This window comes from Pocillopora verrucosa, chromosome 2 (genome assembly GCF_036669915.1).
Source record: "Pocillopora verrucosa isolate sample1 chromosome 2, ASM3666991v2, whole genome shotgun sequence".
Classification (NCBI taxonomy): domain Eukaryota; kingdom Metazoa; phylum Cnidaria; class Anthozoa; order Scleractinia; family Pocilloporidae; genus Pocillopora; species Pocillopora verrucosa.
This window is the reverse complement of record NC_089313.1, coordinates 2,607,801-2,614,647: the sequence shown is the minus strand read 5'-3', so window position 1 is coordinate 2,614,647 and position 6,847 is coordinate 2,607,801. Positions and strand designations below refer to the sequence as shown.

General features: G+C 36.7%; 1 long non-coding RNA gene across 1 annotated transcript; it reads left to right on the top strand.

Annotated features, from left to right (window-relative positions):
- Window positions 1-1,358: 1,358 nt before the first annotated feature.
- Window positions 1,359-4,126, top strand: LOC131771026 (uncharacterized). Its single transcript, XR_009339152.2, has 4 exons — window positions 1,359-1,486; window positions 1,887-2,012; window positions 2,561-2,620; window positions 2,820-4,126. It is a non-coding gene; the product is annotated as an uncharacterized lncRNA (long non-coding RNA).
- The last annotated feature ends 2,721 nt before the right edge of the window (window positions 4,127-6,847 follow it).

Here is a 6,847-nt window from a genome sequence, read left to right as displayed (position 1 = left end):
CTGAACAAACGCCAGATCATGTTTTCCGTGAGAGGTCATATTTAATTTAAACCCCGATGTTTTTTTTTTTACTGGAGCCGTCAATTTTGTCCTTTCAAATTTTAATGGCATTTTAGCGCACTTTTTTCCCGTGTATGTGCAGTATTCTAATGTTTCAGAAGTCGAAAACTGTGTCCACTTTTATTTCATCTCCAGTACACAGTACCGATATGCTTTTCGATTGTTCAAAAACGAACAGTATGCCTGTTTTCATTTAAAAGTATGGTTCACTTCCCTCCCTCACGACACCAGTTTGATCCAAAAAAAAAAATTGAACTTACCCCACGCTCTAAATCGACTAAGCAAACGGGTCTTTGAGAGTCTCACTTGTGAAGTACAGGTGATTTTGTGACAGACGATACACCTCTGGTATCACGACTTTGGCCTGTTCTTATAAAAATCTTTTGAAGTTCTCAAAAAAAAAATCTGCTTGCTGAAGGTCCATAACAGAAAGTAATGAATAGCAATATTTTCTAAAGATTTAAAGTCGCCCAACAGACGTTTCGTGTAAACAAAATTAAACCCTTTTAAGTAAATTACACAAGCCCTCCTTGAAACGTGGACGCCTCTCCTTTGAACGGAAACAAAACGCCTTCAGAGCAAACTCGGACAGACAAGAAAGTTTTGACCGCCAGGAAGCGGTGGAAAGATACCGGCTAGTGTTTGAATAACTGGTTTACAAAATCGGAGCTTACAAGCAAAAGTTTAAAGAAACACTACCGAGATGTCTTAGAGAAATTCCTCAAGCAGAGAAACTTCAAAACACGAGAGTAAAATTTTTAAAATCTCCGGGCGATTCTCAAGCTACCGAGTTCTGAAGTAAATGTCTAATTTCAAAATCTTATTTGTTTTCTTTACATTTCTCTGAAATAATATTCCCTGAAAAGTCAATTCTAGAAAAGATCGATCGTCTTTTTCGTTTATTCATCACTGTTTATAATGAAAAATAACTTGGGTTCTTTTCCTCTTAAAAAAAAAAAAAGAAAACGACGACAAAACCAGTTGAAAACTGAAGTACTCGGATATAGATTATTACTATTCTTTTTCTTAAAGCAGCTGTATGTCTCCCGAGCAAATAGTACAGTCACAATTAATTAAGTGTACTCATTGTAGTTAGATGACTGTGTTAACTGTTGCCTTTGCAAATCTCCTCTTAGAGCAACAACAAACGGAAATTAGCTGGTGAATGAGACATTTCACTTCGGAAATCGGAGAAAAAACATTTTAGATCGGAAATTAAACTGTTACAATTGCTAACACTGTCTTTCATTCTTAACCATACGTTCAGTTCGGGTATAAATATTTACAGGGCTATTTTGATTTTTTGTCATGTTTGGCAAACGTGCAAATCGTGATCCGTCGAAGAGGAAGGGAACAGTATTTGTGTTCCTTGAGTTTAGTGAGCCCTAAGCATTGGAGAAAAAGATAATTCTACAAGTCAGGAAAGGTAAGTTTGAAATAATTTTTATTCCTTACCTTCCTTAGTCAAGGCTAATGAGCTAGAGCAGACTTACAATGGACTAACATTTCGTTTAGGAGGAGACTTCGATCTAAGTGGCGGCAAGTATTTCTAAATATATGAAATGTTCTTAATAAATAACTGTAAGTAGCAGTATCCCTCAGAACACTGGAAAGGCTTCAAGAAAAAATGACTTAAACATTTGAAGAATTTAGGAGGATCGAATTGATCATTCTGAATTTCAATTGAATATTTTTGTCGAGGAAACGTTTGTCAAACACTTTGCACGTTCTTACTTGCTCACTCGCTCAGTTGCTTTATACAAGACATCCAAGATAATTAGTAGAAACTTAATCTCCGATCATGAATTTTCTCCGTTGTGTTTCAGATGAACACCAAACTACAAATGTTATTGCTAACTGCTGTATTCCTAGCTTGCTTAGTGGGCCGAGCCGAATGTTTTTGGGATTGCAAGCCACCATTTTGTGTTGGACGCAAAAGATTCTTTGGGAAGGTAAATTATTACTTGTAAAAAAAAAAAAAAGGGTGACCGAGACGCGTTGTCCTGGTGACTAAACTCCTCATTTCCATCACTGAAAAACAAGAGGGCTGCAAAAGGTTCTTTCCAAATGTAAATGGATGTAAACGAACTACCTGCGAATAAACGAACCGAGGAACGATCAAAAAACGAACGAACGAGAGTCGAGCAATCAGACAGAAGAATACACGCACACTCACGTGCACGCACGCCCTCACACACGCTCCCAGGCACGCGCGCCTACACGCACACTCTTGCATGCACTAAAAATAATTTCTTTTGAAGAGGAAAAATATGCGAAACCTAGATGTCTTATGGAAAGCGTGCTGGATACCGGATCGAGAGGTCTGGGTTCGTTTGCATACGAGTAGCAAATCAGCAAGTTTTTTTTGGTCCTCATTCGACATGCATATTATCTTTGGATTGATTATTTTAAATCATGCATATCACACTTTACTTTACTTGCGTTGCTCGCTTGATTACAACACTGTGTGAAAATATGTATTTTCGTCTCCATGATCAAGCTGTCCAGAGGAAAAAGTGATAAACCACATGAAACAGAAAACCGTCGAATCGCTCTAGAGGTAAATAAACAATAACTCTGTTGTTGTTATTTTTGTTTTTCCTTACTTATTTTGAATGATGTGTAATCCAGGTATAAGCCCCTGCCCCTCCCCCTCAGGCTCCCTCTCCTCCTTTGATTACATGCCCACCTGCGGCTTAAGGGCCACACACACGAAGAAAAACAGGTATGTTTTATAATCTTGTTTTGTTTGTTTTTAGGACGCAGATTTTGTACGAGTTCGTCCCCTGTAATGTCGTGAAAGGAAAATGATGAGGATAAGTTGAAGCAGGGAAGCTTAACAGTGCTGTCTCTGAGAATCTAATTTAACCTAGGCAGTGGAAAAAATAACAATTGTAAATACTGCATTAAATGTTAAAAAACCATTAACACGTATTGAAAATTTTATTGAAAAGTAAAGTAGACTTATGATTTAAATATTTACTTTTTAATTTAGTCATCTAACTTTCTTGTCCTCCTCAAGTATTCAAACGTTTCCAAGTAAGCTGGATTCTTCATGCATTAAACAAGCGATTTCATCTGCGATCCAAAATTGAAATCTGACGCTCATTTTTGAAAAACTGAACCTTACCATCAGCGACACTTTCGAGTGTCTATTAAGCCGTCAGAGCATTTTGTTAAAAGAGCCTGTGTAAGTTTCGCTCTGACGAAGGACTAACGCTCGAGACATCAGCCGTTTAAATTCTTTACCATGGCCAATCTACGTTATCAACTCAGTTGATAATACTTAATGACACTGTTATACTCTCCCACCGACGCAGCACCACAGTTTCTTTAGAAACTCACCCCCTTTATTCATTTAGCTCAAAACTTACCAACTTTTTCTATTTACACTCACAATGCCTCCGAAATTGCCGACCATTTCGACATGCAGGACGTTTGTAACGTATAAACTTAGTCCATGACCCAGTCTCTCACAATGGGATTCTATTTTGCTCTGTGGTAGAATATCGGACCACGAACTTTCCTTCTGTTTTCCTTCCATGAAGCTAGCTTTCGGTTGAATGAAGTGAAAAAAAAAACCTTCGCTGCCAAATTTAAAGAGACAGTTTGTGATAGGTTTTTCTCTTCAATGCTTCTCCAGTAGGCACTGGATTTCGCTTTGAACAATGGCTCCCTATTAATAAGACAGTGTGAAACATATCAAAACCCAGAGAATATCAACTGTTTATATTTGATCAAAACTCGACAACGGATTTCCGTGAGAGGTGAATCAAGTCACTGTACGACTGTTGTTTTGGGAGAAGACACTCTTTTTCTTTTAAGAACGTCCAGGCTGAGATTAAACAAAATTTTAAGAACATACTAAGAATATAACCAGGCTGAGAGTCAGTTAAGAACATCTTTCTTTTCTCTTTTTTTGTAAGAGGTTTAAGGTAAAAGTAGAGCTAAATTGTGGTCTAACAGGACGATTGACTTAAATACTTAGGGGCGTTTTTTAACATGAACAACGCAGTTTTCTTATGGTGAGATGCACTGAAGAACAACTCAGTTGGTAATCGAACTTACTCTGGTCACGTCCGAATTAATTTATCATGAAATACTATACCTAACAACTTTAAGAACGTTTTTAGGCTCAAACTGCAAAAATAAAAAGTAAGAACGTTCAGCCTCAGCCTAAAAATTAAACGTCCTTATTTAAAAAAAAAATAGTGTGTTTGAGACAGTAAATTCTACAGATTTTGTCCGACGAAGCTTGCCAGAGCGTTGATAAAGGACTGTAACGCTCGAGAAGCCTGGTTTAGAAACTTTTTAAAATTATCAATTCAGTTGATAAAATCAAATTATCTGGTAATACCCCACACCGTTTCTTGAAAAACCGTCTCCTTTTATTTTCATTTAATTGCTTCGCAGAGCTTAAATCGGGACAGTATTCAGTACATAATGACTCTCAAAAAATTTTAAAAAATGGTTAAGAACATGTTTAATTTATTTGGGATAATAAAATAAGACTTGAAAGATGGTATAATTGCTAAAGAGCTTTTTTGTAATAAATATAACTTAAGTAAACAATGTACGTACAGGTAGTTTGCATTACAATTGGTAATCATCACGGTTTTTTTCCTTTTCAGCCTTAAAACTTTAATTCAATTTTTCTGTTTTCATGTTTTTCTTTTGCCAGGAGTTTCAAACTAAGAGTTCCTCGTGTACTTTGGAACTCTTTTCTCCATTTCAGAACTTGCTTTTGTGCAGTGAAAAGCTTTCGGGTATTGAATTAAGCATTGTTTGTGAGCAAAGGTTAATGTATAAAAGGCCAATTACTCGTTAATTCTTTGTTTTTGAAAATATGAAAGTGCGGCTTTTTCCGTCTGAACGAGGTGGACGTTAAGAGGAAGCTCTGGTATATTTTTACTCTTGTTTTAACTTCAATCGCAAGATGATAAAACAGCAAAGAAAACTAAATATTTAAATGGAAAAGAGCTGAGTTTAGTACAGCCCTAGATGTGACAAATGTTGCCAAAGCAATAAGACATCTCCCGCAAAGAGGTTTTAATGCGTGCTCAACTTTAGTTATGCTATATCACGAGTCGTTCGAGTCACGAGTAAGGTTCAAGTCACTGAATTCAAATAGTTCCCTTTTTTGCCTTAAATTTTTTCTTTTTTTTTGTTTTTGTTTTGATTTCTGAGTCAAAATGATGTACCTGGAATGGAAGAACACCTAGTTTTAAGCTTAAAACGTTTTTCACGGCCGTTTGCGAGGGTTAATTCTGCACCGCTTCACAGCTGCGTCCCTAGAAGAAAACATTCCAAGGTATTTACGAGTTTACCCCAAAGATTCCGACTTCTTTTTAATTACACGCACCTGAGGCAGGAGTCCTCATTCAACGACAAACTGTCTAGACTCGGCGTGTAAAACTGATTCTCGTCCTCCACCGCCATGATCTCATTCATAACACTATTACTACTACACTGCATAAATATTATCCTCTAGAAAACGTTTTTTCACCAAACTTTTCGCGTTTTTCTTGTGATATACGGGTTTCGCTTGTTAAAAATTTTCGAAGCGAGCCATGTTACAAAATCTGTGGAAAATTAAGAATTTGTTCATGCTTAGCGTGCGTATATCGAGTTATGGATGCACGCGGGAAATTTGAAGGGCACGAAAAATGCGTAAGAGTAGCGCAGCCGAGAGCAACTCTAGCTTTTTGAATGCTCTCCAAACTTCCCAAGTGCATCCATAACTCGATATACGCACAGCTAAGAGCATGAACAAATTCTTTTATAACAGAGCGACAACAAGAATCTGCGCGAATATGCCTTTTATTGTGGTAGAGTGCAAAATTCTCACAACGCACAAAAAAAGTAAACAAACGTCCCTATTGGCTAGTCAAAAACACGCCACATTTTAAACTTTGGTTTGAGCGAGAATTGGGAATGAAAAGCTAAACATTTACGGGGAAAATGGAGAAAATCAAAGCCAAATGAACTCAAGTGTCACTAAAAAAAGTTTCAAAAGTCAGAGTCAACTTGCGAGTTTTTTTCGGTTTTATTTTTGTTGCTTGTTAGATCAGGACATAAACGGTCAATGCCGATAGAAAATTGGGCAGTTCTGTGCTGGTTTCTTCCATATTACAAAGAGAAGGAAAACTTCACTGCAGCTTAACATGACGGAAAATCTGAAGTAAAGTACAAAAAAAATGCTCACGTCATCTTATTTACGCACGGGCGTGCGTAAATAAAGATTTTGTTCATAGCCGCTCAATATATAGGACTTATATAGGGCAAGCACGCGTGCACACACAATTGCCACACAATGAAATACTTTAACTAAGCAGTAAGTGAGCGCAATTCTCATTTGGCCATAATTCTTTATACCCGCGTTAGTAAGCGGTTAATTTCTGACAGTTCTGCTCGTAGCAACTTGAAAATGATGAACACCAAACTTCATGCTTCGCAGAGTCTAAACGGACAGTATTAAGTACACACATTGCATAATGGCTCTCAAAAACTAAAAATAAAATGGTTTAAAGCATTTCTAATTTATTTGGCATGATAAAACAAGACTTAAAATATGATATCATTACTAAAAAGCTTTTTTGTTTTAGCTTAAGTAAACAAAGAAAGTCTGTACAAATAGTTTGCATTGCAATTGATAATCGTCACTGTTTTTTTCCTTTTCAGCTTTAAAATTAAATTAACATTTCTGTTTTCGTGTTTTTCTGTTTTTCTGTCGGTAGGAGTTTCAAACTAAGAGTTGCTTATGTAGTCTGGAACTCCTCACTCAGTT